Consider the following 21,723-nt stretch of genomic DNA (forward strand, 5'->3'; position numbering starts at 1 on the left):
ACAATTAACATTTTAAAATATCATACCTTGATTGTTTGATACGATGAACTTTATAATTGTACGAATTGATTAACCTATAAAGTCGTGATGTTTTTTTAAAATTCTTCTATCATATGAATAATATAACAATAGCTAATGTTTTAATTATATGCAGATCTGAAAAAAATTCGTATGTATTTCCGTTACGAAATGAATTATGTATTTGCTGAAATCGGCAAAGATTGTTGCAAGAAACCTTTGTGGAGACTCCATGATGTTGCCTCGAGCACATGTATGTTGTAAATCGTTAGGAAAATCGAAAGGGGGAAAGTCGATAAGGAGTAGAACGGTATTGACCAATTTCGTGACAATAGAGGACATTTCGACATTTATAAAAAATGAAAGTGTCACGAAATCCGACGAGCACGCTTATCCTAAATCGAATTGTGTAAATAATTCTCAAACATTTTAACATCTACATTTTTCATAAAACTTTTCATCTTTAACCCTTGATGCAGATAAATCAATTACACAAATTAATTCAATTTATAATAATAAAATGAACATTAACATTATCATTACATAATATTGCTAAAATTAATCCTTTCAGGAGTTAATTTAATCAATCTTCGTTATAATAAATAAAATTAATATCAATTGTTAGAATATTTTATTTGAAATAAATAAAGAAAAACAAATAATCACTATAACTTCAATAATTATCTAAAACAAATATTTTTATCATTTATCAAAATGATTCATTATTTTAAATAATAATAATTTTAGAAAATATTTATCATTTATATTTTTTATATTATTTATGTATTAATTAATTAAGTACAAGTTTATATTTCGTATTATTTATTAATTTTTCTATTATAAAAATTTAATATTATGAAAATTAGATATAGAGCATTATAAAAATGTATTGTAATAAAGATAAAAAAAAATAAATATAAAACGCTATAAAAATGTATGTAAGAAACACAAACATTTTTTTAAACAATTATTTTTCATTCTATTCCATATAAAAATCCTTATGATTTAATCTCGAGATATTATAAGAAAATGGAAATTTCCTTGATTGATAACTTGTTATCATCAGCAAATAAATCACGGACAATGCGTATTTTCATGTAATCCGTGAAAATAAAAATCACAGATTTAAAATTTTAATTGAGATTCTATTTAATAATTTTATTTATAATTATATATAATAATATATGACATCAAAATTTTTTTACTTGAATCGAAAAATCGATTAACACATAAATTATTCGATCAATTGTGTCGAATGCTGAAATTTTTTTATTTTTTATTAAATATAAATTTAATGAATATACAATAAACTAGGTTGAAAATTTGAAATATTGTATAAATATTAAAACACTTTAAAATATTATTTTATTTAATATTTTAAATGTAAATAAATAATATATATTTATTACATTCATTATTTAAATATTATTTACTTTCAATGCAAATAAAATATTTATTTTCCATTTAATTAAAATACAATAAATATCAAATGTTATTTGTTCATTATATATAAAATAGATTATTATATGTATATAATATTATAATTTTAATATATCGTTATATATAATAATGTTTAAATTAAAGATTTCATTATTTATCATCTATTTTAAAAATCTATTTTCCCCATAATTCTACGATTATGATTTCGAATTAATCATTCTTAATCGTATGCATGGTAGATTAATTATTAATATTGACTCTTCGAGCATTTCGATCATATATATATACAACCGTATAGATATTTCTTCACAGCAAGACCTTCGATATATTCCTCCAAACAGAGAACTGAAAACTGTGTAAAATTCTTATTCTCCCTCTCTCTCTATTCCTCTCTCTTCTTCATCCTTTTCTCCTTGAACAACGTCACGCTCCGCTTATTACCGGAACAAAACAAATTCATGGGGATCCTTCGTTTAATCGAATCGAGAATTAGGCAACTCGAGAAAGGCGGAATTAAATCAATCGACATTTCGTGGCTATCGAGTCGTTTCTTATTTTTCCATTCTTCGTTTTTTCTATATTTAATTACGTAAACTCGGTCGGTAATCAGAAATTTTTTATGATTCGAATTATTCGAACGTACTTAATAATTTTAAAATTGTATATAGAAGGATATTTTATAAAAAAAAAAAAATTTTACAAATTGCGATTGATCATATTGGATTAATTAATTGATAATAATAATTATCGAATACGAATTATATTTTATAATCGTAATTATCATTATAATTATAATTATGAACAATTGAAAGAAAATTTAGTTAGACAATTGATTGCCACATACGGAAGAATTATTATTATTTATTTCGATGGTCTGTAATTCTCGTCCATACCGAAACTTTCTCCCGCGTCATGGGCCGGGCTTCAGTAGCCCGCTCGATGAGAAATTCCCCTCCCTGTCCCTGCGCCATAAACTGTTTTCACGTAATCGAGACAACCGAAGAAGGAACAACTTCGATCATTGAATCAGTTCGAATTATTATTTTCCGAGTTACGATCGCGTTGTTTTTCGATTCGTCTTGTGATCTCTCGGGATATACTAACACGTACTTTGAAATCTTTTTTTTTTTTAGTTAAAAATAAAATTCTCGAGAATTGCTCTCTCAGAGATTATTTTTCGTAAGTGAAAATTGCGCGAGTGAAAGTTTCCTATCAGATAGGAAAATATAAATTTTGACAATTTTTCTTTTTATTTTTATATTGATTCGCATTTTTTAGGACAATGTGAAAAATACTTATATTAGAGATTAAAACTCTCCGAGAGCTGTTGAAATTGACTGTAACTTTCACTCTTCAACATAGTGTCCTCCTCCTATCGAAAAATAACTTCAGACAGTTCTACTCTCAAACATATTTTATTCTATTCCTTTAATTATATTGTTTTATATTTTTTTCCCCCCCGATATTCTTTCGAATAAACGTAATAACGTATAGGAATTGAATGACGAAAAGATGGGTCGAGTTGCGAAAAATAATGTAGGTCAGGAGGCCTCTAGACGCGATCCATCAGCTGGTTGGAAAAACGGGACACAATACCGAGCATACCGAATCGTGTTAATCATGATTCACAAATGGTACGAATCGCTCCATTAAAGCCTACCAGTCGGTAAAGAACATTCGTAGGCACGTTTCTACCATTGTGCAATGGACTATCGACGCTCACGCTCGACTTTTGCGACGATGATTCGTTCTTTCATGTCCCGAACAAATGGTGAAACAGTAGGCCAAGGCCAAATTCTTTGTGTACCGGGTCCTCTGTTATCGGTCGATTGACTAAATCGAACCGTATACGCTTTGTCTCGAGCTTATTCTGTTTACTTTGTAAAATATTATGTCAACTGCATCGGTCACACTATAATAAAAAACAGGAAACGAATAATCATCGAATCTTTATAATTTGTTTACTTAAAATTAAAAAAAAAAATATTTTTGCTTTTCCACCAATTACTTATATATTGATTCTATTGTTTGTGTTTCTGCGATATTAATAAAGCAAACGAATAATTATTAAATTATTGTCATTTGATTATTTAAAATTAGTGGCAAGAGCAAGTAGATTCGAACATTGATAGACCAGAATTTAAATTCTTTAAAAATATTAAAAAATATACATAGAAATATAATATTTATATATATATAATAATTATACATCTATTTCATAAAATAATAATTTTCTAGTTTTCTAGTTTCCTTAAAAATTATGTACTTTAATATACTATATAATTTGATAAACTATAATAAGTTGTAAATCAAATCACATTATTTTTAAACAGTTATAAAGAGAAAAATTAAAATTATGGGAATTTTTTTTATAAAAATAAAATAAAATATTTTTTTTACTTTCATAATCCAATTATTATTTATTAAAAGATTCCAATATTGAAATAGATTTACAAGTATTTATTTAGAAATTCGAACCTAACCTATAAGAATGAATAAATTATTTCATAAATAAATTATACATATCTTGTCACTAATAGTACTCGATAATCTTTCGTATTGGTTTTGATTTAGTTTCATACATAGATACTAATTTTGATTCTTTTAAAACCGAAAAAACTAATCTTTGAAACACTTCGACACTTGGTGTTTTAGCGAATTAAAAAGTATTTTACCGGTGATCGCGCATTTAATTGGAGGCAGCGCGCATGTATTACGATCAGCTGAGCATGAATGATCCAATGTTGTCGGTTATGTAAGATCGACGAATTGGGTCGTGTGCCATGTGGAAAACGCGAGAACTTCTCTTGAATTCTTCTTCAACTGGGCAATTGCTCCGCGTGCGACAGCCATTCACTGCCTACTGCTGCAGCGAGATACCGCTGCACGTTCACCGATTTGTACAGGTGGTTTCATTCGTGTATATTCAGTGTATTCATCTTTTCTGTGATTAACTGTGCTAGGGAAAGGAAATGGATTGTTCCGAAATTGGAGGCAGCATATCCTTTCAACTCTGTTTTCCATGAAAATATTGTAATTAGTAAGTACATATATTTGGACGTTTGATAAGTTATACAAGGAGTTCTATTAACTAGGAATGTAATGTCTAGCGCGGAGACGTTTAGATGTCACTAGCGATCAATATTTGATGCCTTTGTACATTGAGAAGTAGGCGTTGCATTTATAGTTGAACGTTTCGTAGAAATATAATTAATTGTTATTATTTTTTTATTTTGAATTTTATAACATACACTGAATATGAATATAACACGATTAAAAATTAAAATTATGTTTTTATATGGATCACGAATATGATTTCAGTTTTTAAATATATTTCTTTTAAATAATTTCATATTCATCATTTTACGTAATATATAAATATAATCTTGTATTTATTGGTGCGAAAAAAATATTCTCGGTATAGAATATGTTTTTTAAGTTTTAAATTGCAATGACGTTATTTGAAATATTATTTCAGACAACGTGTTAATTTATCATTATTTCAGATGATTTGATATATTATTTTAAATTAATGTCTACAATTTCATTTTAATATAAATGACGTTAATAGAATTTATATATATTATAACTTCCATTTATAAAATGTAATATAATTTGTATTTACGATTATTTATAATTATTTCTTTTGCCAAATTTGAAATAAAGAAATGAAGAAATAATTAATTATTATTTCAAATAAATCAATATTATCAATATTTTCAATATCTTAAAATAAATTATTTTAAATAATTACATTATTTGTTAGATATTTGTTATAGGTTATGTTAATTATTTCTCACTTCAAATAAATTTTTGATTTGTTGTGGTTAAGATCATTTCTTTTGAGATTAACTTCCGTTTTATTACTCAATAATTCATTGCCGTAATTTTCTTCTTGTTTCTTTCAATGATCAATTACAACTATAGTTTTCGCTCATTTTAAGCAACTATTCGCTTTCAATTAGCAATAGAAAATTAAATATAATCAAATGTTGTTGTATAATAAATATCAGGTTAAAAAATGTAATTATTACAGTATGCATGATCATCGACATGTTTTTAAATCTCATTTTCATTTTCATATATGTATATATCATTATACGAAAAAATTGTAGATTATAACCTATCGTTAATTTTTCTTTATTATTATTTTTGTCAGCATTATTTATTTTTATTATTTATTTTATAATAATTATTCTATTTATTTATTACAGCATATTATTTTTTATCTATAATTTATCTACAAGAAATAATAAATGTAAAAATGAATTTTTTTATCTTAATAAAAAAAAAATAGAAAAATACTTTAAAATCATTTAAATCACTAAATAATTAAATTTATTCTATTATTTTTTTCGATTATATTTTTCAATGCAAAATTATTCTTTGCTTGATCGTAACATTCAACTTTATCTTGTGTACTACTTGCAAATAGAATAACAAATGAATATTTTTATGTTTTAGCAGAGTGTACATTAGCAAACTATTTATTCTCAATTCGTAAAATTTCCACGTAATCACTACGATTCATTTTGACTAGAAACGATTTAAAATTGTTGACCAATAGTTTGTGTAATGGTCCTCGATCGAGAGGACCATCATGGATGGTCCCATCATGGAGGAAGGTCAGAAAAAAGTTCAAAGACACATTATGTCCATAAATGGCTATCGTGATATGTTTTGAATTTGAATATTGTTAAACGCTTAAAGGCACTCGTGAGAAAGATATTAAAATGAAATAGAAATTTTTAATCGAGACGAGATAAGAGATTTAAAATATATACATCGTAATTTTGAACTTGAATTTACTGTGAATCATAGTTAGATTTCGTTCAAATACAAATTTATACAGTTTTGCTTCGTCATAATTTCTGCTTGAAAGTATTATATCTTTCGAAGATATATAATACATCATCAATCAATGTGTTCTGAAACGTGTTTTTCTTCGAATCCTTAAATTTTAAATAAGGAAGTATCAGCTATATTTTGAATAATATTTAAAATATTTGGAATAATAATTGAAATAATTTCATTAATATGAAATATAATAAATAAATAATAATTCTTTAAAATTTATTATTATTTTATATAAATATTTTACATCTTCTAAGATATGATCCATATATTTTGAATTATCATATAAATATGATAATTAATAATTACTTTTATTATATAAAAATAAATAAAAAAAATTCTACAATTTATTATGAATAAATAATTTTTTTACTTTTTTTAATATTAAATTAATAAATATACATTTGGAATATGAATATTAATTATTCATTTATTCATTATATGATATAAACATGAAATTAATTTTGCAATTTAATTATTAAGCAGTTTGGAAGCATTTTCGTAATAGGAAAATATTAAATATTGCATATATAATGAAAAAAAATTTTTATTTCATTATCATTAAAATTATTTAAAATTCATTTGTCGAAAGATATAAATAATTGAAATCTCTTACACATTCTTACAAAAATTGAATAATAATTTCCAATAATATATTTTCATCTTTAAATACTGTTATTTAAAATTATAAGCAACTTGAACGTAGGCCAATCTTTGAAAGCGGTAATACTTCGAATCACCGATCTCTATTTATCCAAATAGTATTGAGAACGTTTATACAGATAGTGATGTAAGCAATGAATTGCGTCATCGGCCAAAAATTACTTTGTTACGAAAGATGATGGATATCTATTCCGTGGATTTGGCGATCGGAAAATCGCACGACACATGGACTTTTCCCCGATGATCACAGGATTCTCGAGTCCATTATACGCGATAATGCGCAGTCGCAGTGCAATAAAATGTCGATCATGCGCATTGCATATGATCTTATATCTGTACAAGGATTAAAAGCATACGCAAGAAAGAAGAGAAGCATGCAAGATGTTGGTAGATCTAATTTACAATATTCTCATAATATTCGCAGAAAAAATAGATATATATATATATCAAATTTTAAAGTAAATATAAATATAATATATATATATATATATATATATATATATATATATATATATATATATATATATATATTATATGTATATCTTCTATACGTTTGAATCGCAAAAAGATTTTGAGTAGAAAACATTTTTTCTTACATAATGTTTTATCGCACGGTGACTGTGCGTCAAGAAATCGGATATTTATGAACCTAACTATAACAATACGATTTTGCAATAAAATATGAATGTATGAATCAATATACCCATTGAAACATTATAACTCATAATCACAATTGTGGGCCACAGTGATTACATGTTTTCGTAAAAAACTGCGATTTGAAAATGTACACGAAAAAAATGTATGATGTCGGAGATGTAAATGCTATATTTAATTTTTCTATTTCGAATCATAGTTTCGGTACTTCACGTCTGAAAAATATATTCAAGTTTGCTACTTATCGGCTTCTGAGATGCGACGCAGAGAAAAAAATATATTTGTATGACACGAATAAGAATTGACTTTGAAAAAAAAAATATATATAGTTTGAACTTTAGCTCAAAATTGATTGTGAATTTTAAAAAATTATTTAATTAATTAAATTGAGATTGGGGATATGTATATAATCTAATATGCAAAAATCGGATAGCGAAACAAAATTAATTATTATTCAATACATTGAGTCAATATTAATTTTAGACAGAATTTTATGAAATTGCAATTCTTAAAAAATATTATCTTTTCGTATTTCCTTAAAACAAAAATGTTTCTCCTCTTTCAAAATGTGAATACTTTGTTTTGTATTAATTCTCATATTATATATATATATATATATATATAAGTCCTTGTATTTATGCACTGTGAACGAGCATTCTTTATACGAGTATTCTTAATTACGTTGTTTATATCATACATCTATATAAGTCGTAAAACTGCAAGTCTGGAAAGTGGACGTACGAATCGTTATGTTTTTACTTTCTACTATATACGGAATCAGGCGAAAATACTGTTTCAGAAATTAAACTGCAATACATGCCTTCGTACTTGACATTATGCATACTTGTGGATAAATATTAGTCAATGATTTCACATTATTGAAATAAAAAAAAAAAAAAAATAAGATATTATGTTTGTGAACAAAGTCTAATAGTAGATTTATAAAAAAAACATTTAATAATTTCAATTTATTTCTAATTTAAAATTATAATTTATATTACATATAAAGTTTTTTTCTTACTTAAATTTGAAACTAATAAAATGTATCTCGCTCAGAATATAAAAATGTAAGAAAAGGTTAGGTTAGGTATTTTTTTTCATTGAAATAAATTTATCTAAATTGTTTAATTTTCTACAGGATTTGATCATGAATGATTAGATCATGTTTCTCTTTTTTGATAGAAATATATTTATATCTAAATTTGTCTATCAATTTATTTTTACTTTATTTTGTAATCAGTATTCAATTATTGTATCGTTTCTTGTTATTTATTTTGTTAGTTTTTATTTAAAATATTGATAAGAAATTTGGAATCAATAAAACCTATCCTTTGAAAATGAATAAAAGATTGAATTGTGATATGAAGAAATTTAAATTAAAAAATTTTTTTATGAAAAATTTCTAGAAATAATAAATCTGTGTATATAGTTTCTTGTAATCTTTACACATTATTTTTATTTGTTCAAAAGTTTGAAATTAATAAAGTAAGACTAAGTTATACATGTAAGTAGTATATATCTTCCTAGAATAGAGAATAGCAGCACTTTTTTGAAATTTATTAAAATTTTAGTATTTCCTTTGTTATTTTAAATCAATATTTTGAAATGATAAAAGTGAACAAAATTTGAATATATACAAAATCATCGTTTTTGTAGAAATAATTCTCAAGGAAAATTATATTTTATATTTTATATCTTTTAATTAAGATATTCCATCTTTGTTTTTGGCTGTTTGAATTTTAAACATTGAAGCATAAATTGGAAAATGAATGAATATTTAGAGAATATGATTTTCTCATGACACTTAACTCTTTATTCTGGAATATTAATTCTTTGCACTTGGGAAAACGATAATTCGAAACATGACTCTCAATATTTATTTATTATTTGACTTCTTTAGAATATCGTTTCCAATTCTTAACCTCTTTAAAAGTATTACGCAAATTGAAATTTATTACATAAAATATTTGTATATAAAAGTTTTATACGTTAATTTGTCGTGGAAATTTAAGTTAATTAAAAGAAATTTATTCATAAAATTGGAAAATCGTTTTGAATTATTCATTCGAGCGTCAAAAGAAGTTAAATTTTTCAGAATATTTTAATTTTCATATTCGCCTATAATGATGATATAATAATTAATGACGTACAATTATAATCAAAATGTAAAATAAATGACCTCAATGACACAGCTATTTCATCGAAATTTCTGAAATAATTTTTCAAATAATAAAAAAAAATTTTAAATCAATTTTGAAATTATTGAAAATTTCTTACAACATAAATACATAAGAAATATATTATTTTTTCTTAATAATTCAATTTTAACATTTTTAAAAAAATCCTTACAAAATTAACAAATATAAAATATATTTTCTTCCTTGTTTTTTTAATAAAAAAAATTTAATTAAAACTTAATATTTTCATTTTAATATCATCAACATCATATATTCAATATGATCCTAAATCACAAGAAGATTAAAACTGGAAGTAACTTTGAAAATTGAAATAGAAAAAACAATTTTCTTTATATCCTTGATATTTTTCTTCCTTCTCCATTAATAATATTCTTCACAATTTATTATATTAATGAAAGAATAAGAAACTGATAAACAGAGAAATTATTAATAAATAATATAATATAAAATAAAATAATTATTAATAAATAATATAATATAATATAAAATTATTAATAAATTATTAATAAATAAATAATAATTAATAAATTATTAATAAATTATAAATAATATGCGATATAAAAATTGATATAATTTCGAATCGAATAAATTTTCGAATTTTCTTTCTTTTTTTTTTTCTTTTCATTCTCTAAGAAATTTTCCAAATGAACGGAATGAATTCTGAACGAGAAATGTCTCGCATCTGAGATCGGACAACGTAATAAGACAATGAACATTCAAAGTGATGAATCTTCGTTCTCGAGGTAAAATGTTTTTTTTTTTTTTTTTTTATTTTAAAATTCGTCGAAAATTCACAATACGAATTCTAATTTGGTATTTTAAGAAAATGTTCACGGATAAAATTTACTTAGGTGAACAATTTTTAATAGAGGCGGAGTAAGTAAGACGGATATTTGTATTTCAACCGAAGTTCAACAGAGTTCGCACATACATTTTTCGAATCGCTAAACTTTTTTGTTGCGTATTGTTATCCGACGAACGTTCAGTCACGTTCGTTAAACGAAACGAAAAACCTTTGTCCGAACTTATTGACCATCGGACCAATCGTGTTAGAAGATTTTTAATAAATTTTCCTCCTAAACATGCGTTATTATGCTTATTCATTATGCTTATCTTTTCGCATTTGAAATAATCGAGATTTACAAATATTTATCGATATTATCGAGATTTTAAAGAAATTTTTTTATTATCAATTTATTACCAATTATTTTTCCTTTTTCCTTTTTCCTTTTTTTTTTTTTTTGATTCGAGCAATTAAATTTAAATATGTAATCGATTGAGGAAGAAGAAGAAACGCAAAATGTTATATTTTTTAATATTTCAAAGTGGAGAGAATCGTCGGAACGATTCGAAAAAAAATTGTATAAAACAGGAATATAAGTCAACAAGTGATTCAAAAATGATATAATCGTTATTAATCATAATTAATTATTCAAAAACTAAGATATATCGTTTGAAACGATACAAGCGTAAAATTCCATAAAGTTTGCATTGAATATTTTATTAGTATATCTTGTTAGAAAATTTCGAATAAATGTAAACGAATAAAAAAAAGGGGGAAAAAATAAAATTTGTATATAAAAACACTTGAAAAAGTTTAATATCAAATTTATGTAAATTATAACTATTGATCTTTTAAAAGAAATTTTTTTATAATTTTTTTTTAAATAATATTGAATTTATTATTTTTAACAAGTAATATAAATTATTAACTATATCATCGTTTAATTATCATTTAATTGTTTAATAATCCTAGAAAGATACGTATATATATGTATATATATTTTGAATGCGTAAAAAAAAAGAAAAAAGAAAGAATTCAATGATTCGACATTAATATAAGAAGAAAAAAGGAGCAAAAGAATCGTGAAGGGCGACAAGAGACGCGGCAAACGTCCATGAAGGTGTCCGATCTCGCGTCAAGAGTCGAAGGATCGCAAAAAGTAGAAGGGATGCGATACCAATATGGCGGCTCGGTTAAAAGCAATCCACCGGCGTGACTGCTGTCAGTCCGCAACTTGGCACGGCGGTAGCGCGTTTATCCGTATACGAATATAATCGGTTTAATCGCGTTAAAAGCGGAAAGGCAGACTTTCGTCCCTTTGGTTTCTTTACCGTTTTTTTATTTTTCTTTTTTTTTTTTTTTCTTTTCGATTTCTCTTTTCAGTTTTACATTTCGTTTCCGATTTGATTTCCCAATTGATCGTTCGATACGAATTTGTAAAAAAAAGTCATCGAGGAGAAAGATCGTTATCGAAAATTTGACGAAAAAAAAAGAATATCGCGTTTTTTGTGATCCGATCGATAGAAATCGTCGTGATTAGCGACTCGTCGTCGTGCCCGATTATTACAACCTTCAACGTTTAAATTTATCGAACAATATTTAATTTATTCGAGGAAACTTGGCAAAAAAGACGTGATCTTCACGAAGAGAGAAAAGGGAATTTTTTTTTCCGTCGAAGAAATTTTGATCAGCAGTGACAGCACGGAAAAAGAGCAGTGTGTGTTCGATTGTTAAGGAAAGACGATTACGTGAGATACATAATTGCCTGTCGTCGGCCGATCGTCCGGTAAGTGAGCTGAAAGTACATAACGTTGCCACGCTCGCTTCCAATAGAAGCGCAACCACTTCGCGCGGTTGTTTTTCCTTCTTATGTGTGACGTAACAAATCGACAGAAATGCACGGAAACGATTTCGTGCGCGCGCGCCTCTTTTTCGATTTAATCGCTGAAACCATAATATACTTTATACCCGTTTTGTTCATTTTTCCGCTTTGTGTAGTCTCGTATCACAATCTCGTAGAATGTTTTACAAACGCGTTACGCTTTTTTCCTTTTTGTTCCCTTAATTATTGTTCGATGTGTTCACGTTCGCGAAGTTGTGTAATTCGATCGTTCCGAATAGAAAACGAAAACTTGGGCATTTGTTATGCGTTTCTGGGTCAGTGTATATTATCTTGCAATTATATTTTGTACTCGGTAATGTGTCATCAGTAATGAACTAAGTAACGATACGAACGATATCTATACGATATCGATGTAGATATATATATATTTATACGAAAAAATATATGTGTATTGAAGGTACATGTGTAGAGACAGAACGCGCGTAATATTATCTTTAAATTGTCTAGCAAGGTGGCGCTTCGTGTGTTTACCTTATACGGATTCGTTAACCCTTGTGTTGGCAACTGGTTCTATCCATTTCTATGTTTCCTTTAATAATTTTTTATTTTCTTAACAAAATATCGTAAAGATATTACGAGGTGTGTATTCTATGACAACTTTTACATTGCATCAATTGGTGGAAAAATTGGAAATTTTTAGAAATAATCGATAAACATTTGGAAATGATCTGTGGGAAAAATTTACGTTACGAAAATTTTAAATAAATATACTTTAATCTTATTTGTATGTTTGTAATAACTAGGAATAATTCAGGTATTCGTGAAAATTATAAATATAAATATATTATGTTATTACGAATAAATCACGATTTATTTATTAACGTGGAAAATATTGTTAAAAATATTTACTAATAGTTGTCGATATCATCGTGGAAAATCAAGATAAGTATATACTTACGTACAAATAACAGTTTCGATTGATTTCAGTATGGAATTATTATATTTCGAATAATTTCTTCGAATCTTTTCGTTTGTTTCATTAAGAACGAAACGGTAAAATAATTTTACTTTTTAACGTACAATTATTTATAATATAATATAATTATGTTTGTTAACTGAAAAAAAAATTACAAATGCAATATTACATTAAACTGGACTTTAATGGATTAAAACAGTAATTGATCTTGATATATTGTGAAAAGAGAACCTAACCTAACCTTTTCGATAGGAGTTTGACAACGAACGAATCGAACAAATTGAATTTTAATCGGTAGTTAAGAAATGCGTACGTACAGCCTCGTATCAGCAATATAATTTTTAATTTTTCAATTGAATTTCAAAATTATTTCCATTATTTATTAAAAACAAATTATTATTATACAATTCACAGTAGTTCGTTACAACACAAACGCACTATAACTGTAGAAAAAAATATCTTGCACTTGGTGTATTATTTATAAAATAATAATACATTTAACGAATATCTTGCTTAAAAATTTATATGAAACGATGAATTATCTTTATTGTATCGATAACATAAATATATTTAATATTCTCGTATAATAAAACTCGTGTTCAACGACGAACATCTTTACCTACAAAACACAGTTACCTACGAAGCAATACGATATAGAAATTCGCGATAATATCGATGTTTTTTCCTGTCAATGAGATAATAATGGAAAACCGATAATGTTGAAAGATCATAGCAAACGAAACGATCAAATCGTAACATAGTTCGTTGATGTAAACACCGAAACATCTTTCCATATTGACGCGTCGTTTTTCGATCGTTTCTCCGCGTGCACTGCTTGTCCCATGAATCACGAATCACATGAGCAATCGATTTGACTTCGATTCACGTTCCACTCGATCGCGTCGCAGTTATTTAAGGGACGTACGTTTGTCTGGCTAGGCGGTCTCCTTGCCGTCATTGAAATATTTTTAAATGGCGAAAATCGAAAAATCTTCATCTTTGTTTCGTCCTCGTTTTTTTTCATTTCGAAAAAATTTATTTTTTAATTTCTTTAACTTATACGTAATTTTCGAACATTTACTGTTACTACTGTTACTATATTTTTGAAATGACCATTCGATCTATCGATTGTTAATATAATCACTGTCAATTAAATAACCGCTTTTAGATTGATTGCTTTTTATTTATAATTAAAATAGAAAAAAGATTAGATTAGGAATTAGACTGTTTAAAGAACATGAAAAATAAATAAATATATATACATATTAAAAAAAAGTTTTAAAAAAAAACCTCATAACTCATTCTACAGGATTAAAAAAAATTAGGTTAGAATGTTTCATTAGAAAATTCTTTTATGAAAAAATCTATCTATTAAATATTAAGTAGGACTAATTTCGAAATAATAATAACAAAAATAGAAGAAGATTTAATATTAAAAAGAAAAAAAAAATAAATGACTTCAAATTTTTGGCCCATAATTATATATAATGCATGTTTTTTTTATATTGTGTCTAAAAAGTAAAATTGAAATATAAAAAAAATATATATATATGTAATATTAATAATATTTAATTATTTATAATTTTTTTATATTCCTCGTTTATAGATCACTTGCTTTCAATTGGAAAAGGTTTATATTTGTTTGTTTGTTTCACTGTTAAATATCTGAAATAACAACAATAATAATCTCTCTTGAACTTTTCAACATTTTAAATGATAATTTCAGAGGTCAAAAACAATTTAGATGATTTGCTAAATAATAAGCTGAAAACAGTATTTCATATTTACATGATAAAAATTGACAAGATATTGATTAAAAATAATTTGATAATTCTATCCATTCAATTCTCAAAATAATTAGGAATAGATTAGATATTGATCCAAAATTACTTTCCATTTTACACAATTTGTTATTATCAATATATATAATTGCGCATATAACTTAAAATATATAAAGACTGTACAAATATGTAAAATGGAGTAAAAGTAAAAGTTAAAAAGTTCTAGAATTTTTTTGTATTCTCATATATGTAAAAAAAATATAAGAAATGAAGCAAAAAAAATTAATATTGTGAAATAATTATCATGAGATTGAATAATATTATCGAATATTTATTACATCCTTATAATGAAGGAAATATTTCTTGTATTTTTTTTTTTTTTTTTTTTTACTTGATATGCGATAAATGGAATCAAACTAGAGAGAGAATTAAGAATTAAATTGGTTTCTAAATTTTATTAAATAATTGTTATAAAATTAAATATTAATAAATCGAGTCGAAAAATAAAGAAAAAAGTTAGATCTTTAAATTACTAAATAATCATCGTGAAATTAAATATTATCGTCGATAAATCGAATTAAAGTGGAAAATAAGGAATAAATTGGTTCTTAGTTTATAAAAATAATTAAAAATCGTAAAAATTAAATATTGTTATCGAAATAAATCGGGAAATAAAGAATAGTCGGTTCTTAATTTTACAAAATAATTATCATTTAATATTTAAATGTTATCATCGATAAAATCTAATCTAAAAAAATGAGTTCGTTTTTAAGTTATATAATAAATAAATAAATTTTGTAAAAATTAAATCTTATTATTCGAAAAAGTGGTAAAAATAGTAAATTTAAAACAAAGGATCATTTTTTGTATTCTCTTAATTCGATCCACGATTCGAGACGCATATTAATCGTCAATCGTTTCTCGAGAATATTCACAACCGGAAAAAACGAATCTTGGATCCTTCTACTGATTGCCGATTCGAATCTCGAAATGCCGATGTCCTTGCACGATCGGCAGACTTCCTGAAAAATTCGTCCAAGATTAAAATATGTCACGATTTCTTTCTTAATTTTAAATTGTGTGCCAATACGTGTCATAAAGAATGATATCAAAGTTTTATTAAAATTCGAAATAATTAATATTTATGATTCATTGTATATTACGAATATTGATCAATATCGATGATTTCCAAAATAATGAAATTTCAAATTATTTTCTCTTGTTCAATTCATTCTATTGTATTGTATTCAATCCATATTATTCATTTCCATTGTATTCAAAATATTTTCTTTATTGCATTAATTTGCATAATTAATTTAAAATATTGATCTTTTTTTTTTTTTTGTTTAATTTTCTTCCTCTCTTTAAATCGATAAATATGAAAAATTATAAAATAAATAAATATATTTAATCCAAAAATTATGGCATAAAAACAACAATATATCAAAATTAATTTTTTACCTAAAAAGATTAGAAAATATTATTATCATTGTCATGCCTAAAATTTGCAAAAAATTTATACTAATTCCTTATCTTTATCTAGTTTTATTTATTTTTTTTTAAAACTATTTTGTCTTTCTCAGTTAACATATTTCATTTTTAGCATATATTTTATTTTTCAATATAATATATTTCAATTATATATGTATTTTTTAATTTTCAATATGAAATACTTAAATGTTTTAAGAAAAGAAAGAAAAAAAATTAATAATAATTACATATTGATTAAAAATATAAAGATATAATTGTATAGAGAACTTTTTTATTCTATCAAAAAATGGGAAATATTAAATTAGAATATTTGTTATGTAAAAATTTTCCGAAACAGAATTTAAATAATTCTTTTTTTTTTTTTTTTTTTTACGTCATTCATCGGAAGATTTTATATCAGAATATTAATAATTTTTTTGTCAGAATATTAATGATTTTCTTTTATCCACATTTTGATAATTATTTTAAATGAAATCTTTCTTTAGACGTCAACTTTGTTAATTATTGTAATCATAAATATCAATAATGAAAGACTAATTATACATAATTATTATAAAAAATGATTCATTTGTATAATTAAATAAAATAGGATATTTTTCGAAATTGAAATTGGTATTATGTAAAAGATATTTAAATTATTATTTAAATTTATATTATTCATTTTCTGCTTATTTGAATACAATTAAATAGGAAAATGAATAATGATCTGAACTTTAACTTATATTTCAATTAAATTTGTATGCCTATTTCTTTCATTGAATCTATTGTATTCATATTGATTTCATTATTTAAATCATTATAAATAATAAAATTGATTTAAATAATATTTTTATTTCTATGAATTATTAATTTAAAATATATTTTTAAAATATAAATTATGGAAATTTTAATAATTTCTTTGTAAATAAAATTAAAGAATCGTTAAATATTTTCTGGATTACCATTATTTTTAACTAAAGATTTAACATTTATATAATATTCTAATATAATTATTTTGGTATGATAAAATTTGAATACATTATAGTGATAGAACTGTATTAGTTTTTAAAAATTTTTATATGAAAAGAAAGATTGAAATTAATATTTTTATAATATATTTTTCTATTTAAATAATTCTTTGAAACATATATCAAATGCACAAAAATTATTTTTATATTAGTCATATATAATATTTTATATTTTTTAATCTTTTAATATATTTTTATACAGAAATTTTAATCATTAATAAACAAGTTTGTTTCCAATGATTCACACACTTTTAAAATAATATACTTTCGTGGTCAGACTGTTCCACTAGACGCAACTTCGTGAGTGGAATGATATACTCGATCAAATGTACCACCAAAGAACGAATTCAATGTCTGACGCGTTTAAAATCCTTGATGACATACGGAAGTATTTGTTCCTTCATCGTTGGCGATGAATTCGAAATGATTGGTTAAAATCATAATGTTATATCTTTCATGCTGATCAAAGCGGAACATGAACGGCAAGGTTTAATTACTCTTAATAAATAGACAATAGTCGAATGTCGATTTTATCGAGAATATATCGTATCGTTGATAAAAGATGTTTGAAGTTTAGATAACGTTAAAAAAGCATAACTTGTCGTCGATATAAAAATATTAATCGTTTGAATTTCTTAGATTTTTATATAATAATTCAATAGATGGATTATTAACTTTATCTTTAGGGAAAAAATTGAGAAAATGAATAATATATAATTATTTGTTATTTATAAATATAACATAATAGTACATTTCATAAAGTTAGGTTAGGTTAGATTAGATTAAGAGCAATAATTGATATATATCATGAAAAACTTGATCATTTTTATAATAAACGATATCGTAAAGTATACTTACAAAACATTTGATTGTCGAAAATATTCAAGGATCGATGATTTTTTTCGATATATTTGGATCTGCTCATTTATGCATGCTCTAGCAATCACGCGGCAACATATCTGCTTAGTTATTACGTGAGAGGACGTTGCGACACCTGGCAAATTTTCTGAAAGAAACTGAAACGAGTTTTGCTTTCTCCCTGTAGTTTTTTAAACTTCCCGCTAGATTGTTGACTATTTTTATATATAAGGATACAAAGCAATGCTAAATAACTACTATTTCCGATATTATAATGGTAAAATAGAATAATAAGAATTTATAACGGGAAAGAAATGAATATTTTTACTGGTGCATAACATTATATTCAGGATTTTGTTACAATAAATATTTTCATGTATTGGAATATAATTTATTGTTCGTTTACAATATAATTTAATTTTTTTTCTATTTTTCTCGTAAAAAATATTAAATATTAAAATAATAATGATAAATAAAAAAAAGTTTTAAAGCCTATTATTGTGCTTTATATTATTGAATACATCATAATGTATTATGCTTCATACACTATTCACTTTTACAGAAAGTAAAATTAGGTTAGTTTTTCATGAATTGCACAATAATAGAAGTAGATCTAAAATTTTACTTATAGGTTATTTAAAATGACATTAAAACTATTAAATTTATTTCCAAATCAATCTATTTTTCCATTTGTTAATCGTGTTTTATATATTTTCATTTAATAGAAATTAAAAATATCTTGTTTTTATGAATATGTTGTTTTACAGAAAAATCAAGTATTACAAAATTTTTGAAATAAAAAAATAAATAAATATCTGAGACTTTTAATTATAATAAATTTATTTGAAAAATTGTTTTATTTAGTTATATTTATTATATTAAAAATAAATCAGAAATATAGTAACTGGAATACAAAAATACAAAAATACTCTTTCAAATATAGAATACTCAGCATATTTATTCTTATCAACAAATGATTTTATTTAATTTTTTTATATATATTTTTTTATACTTTTATTTACGTTGTTAATTATTTAAAAAAAATAATTTAAATAATTAGATTGAAAAAATAAAAAAGTAAAAATAAAAAAGTGTTAAAAAAGTTTTAACGCACAATATACAAAAAAATCATTTTAAATTCTAGTATAACGTTAGATTATAATTATAAATAATAAATAATTTATTATTAATTATATATTTTTACAATGATGTAATATTTGTATCAATCAATTATCAATTCAATATAAATTGCGTTAATATACTTTTTGTATAATTTAAATTTTTATATGCAAAATATCAGTTTTTGTTTTTTTAACTTTGTTTCTTTATATAATACAATATTATATATACAAATCACATTTATATTTATTTGAATTTAAATAAAATTTAAATTTAAAAAATTTTTTTTTTCTTTTTTGCTTATTGTACATTCCTGAATTTATATTATTCAATTTTTTTAATCTATTTTTTTTCATATATCAAATCAAATAAAATTAAAGTTGAATGTATAATATTTTTGCAGTAAGCTATCAATATTAAAAAATAGAGAAAAATAATAATTTTATATATTTTTGCATTTCTAACAAAGAAAAAAAAATATAATATAAGATATTTAAAGCAAATGTAAATTTTTTTATATTATATAATAAAATGTTATATTTTATATCATATTTAGATACATATATTTCATTATATACACATGTTGTGTATGGTGCATCGAATGATTTGAAGAAAAGACTGACATAATAGTTACATAAGAAAATTCTCTTCATCTTCTTCATAACAAATATCGCGTCATGCAGTATGATTTTCAGGCTCTATAAGATCGCAATTCTCATAACTTCATAATTATGCACTTTCCTTGCCTTCAAATTCGTTATAAAAAGATTGATGAACATAGTGGATTTTGATTTAAAAAAAATATTCTTTTCTTTAAAATTACAAAAGTGGGTTTACTCTGTGAGAACAAAGATGATTTTTCAGCATTCTAAATGATTCAAGATTTTTAATATTAAAAAACTTAACCTTTGTCTTATTGAAAAATAAGATACTTTTGTCATTCAAGAGTTTCAATGTGAATTTAATTTAATTTAAAAATATAAATTTTAAAAATAATATTAAATTATTAAATTTAAAATTATATTTTGAATAATGTAAATGTAATGTATTGTATATTTGGAATAACGTGTTTCGAAAATTTGTAGTGTTAAATAATAACAATAATCATAAAAAGCAGAACAATGAACAAAACAATTGCATATATTCGATTAATCGGCATTATAATGTCGATGTTATCTTTATAAGGATAAACAAAAATTGCGATTATATCAAATAAATACGATCTACAATCGATTGCATATTATCGTGTAATTTGTAATACATCCGTGACACTTGTTTAATAACAATCTGAAAAATAAGAATGATGCTTCTCTTTAAGAATTTGAGGAATAATTTATAGGAATAATTTTATGAATGAAGAATTTTTTTTTTAAATTTAAAAAGTTTGTAAAATGCAAATCATTGCTTAATTGGATAATTAAATTAGTAAAAAATAATTGATATTTATAATCAATTGATATTTCCAGACTACTATACTATAAAATCAATAACATTAACACGACTACAAGACACATCAAAAAGTAATAAAAAAAAAAAAAGAATGAAAATAAAAAAACTAAATTGAATAACGTAAATTCAAATTTTTATAATCGAATCTTAATAATTTAAATCTTAAAAGGAGAGTTAAAATTTAATGCAAAAAATTTAATTAATTTATTCTGATTTCAAATAGGAATTTTAATTCAATCTCATACATTTTGATATTTTAGATTATATTATTATATTTATAATCCAATAAGAAATGACGATTCCAGAATTCACTAGCTAAAGTCGTATCCTATTGGATGATGATAAAATGCTATGCAATAACTTAAATATAAAGAAAAAGATATTACAAATACGATACATATGCATGTTTTAAGCATTAAAAATTATTATAAATTTTATCTTAAAAAAATATATTTTACTTTTCTATACTATATAATATAATAATATTTTATCTCTACGCATTGATAAACAGGAAAGAGATATATAGAAAAACTATTAATATTGCATAATGTAAATTTTAAACTAAATTCTTGTAAAAATATTTTTTTG

General features: G+C 23.7%; 1 protein-coding gene across 7 annotated transcripts in view; it reads left to right on the forward strand.

Annotated features, from left to right (window-relative positions):
* Positions 1-21,723, forward strand: part of LOC409638 (elongation of very long chain fatty acids protein AAEL008004) — a 49,296-nt gene that overhangs the window by 733 nt on the left and 26,840 nt on the right. For 3 of the 7 annotated variants that reach the window (XM_006559407.3, XM_006559413.3, XM_016917028.2), the window contains exon 1: positions 11,826-12,397. The exons of 1 other annotated variant lie outside the window; for it this stretch is intronic. The gene's annotated coding sequence lies outside the window, so the exon portion shown is untranslated. Of the gene's footprint in view, positions 1-4,301; positions 4,499-11,825; positions 12,398-21,723 lie in introns of those variants that run through there. 3 more of the 7 variants (XM_006559412.2, XM_006559409.3, XM_006559410.3) reach the window with 3 other exon arrangements.

Source organism: Apis mellifera, linkage group LG16 (genome assembly GCF_003254395.2).
Source record: "Apis mellifera strain DH4 linkage group LG16, Amel_HAv3.1, whole genome shotgun sequence".
NCBI classification, from domain to species: Eukaryota; Metazoa; Arthropoda; class Insecta; order Hymenoptera; family Apidae; genus Apis; species Apis mellifera.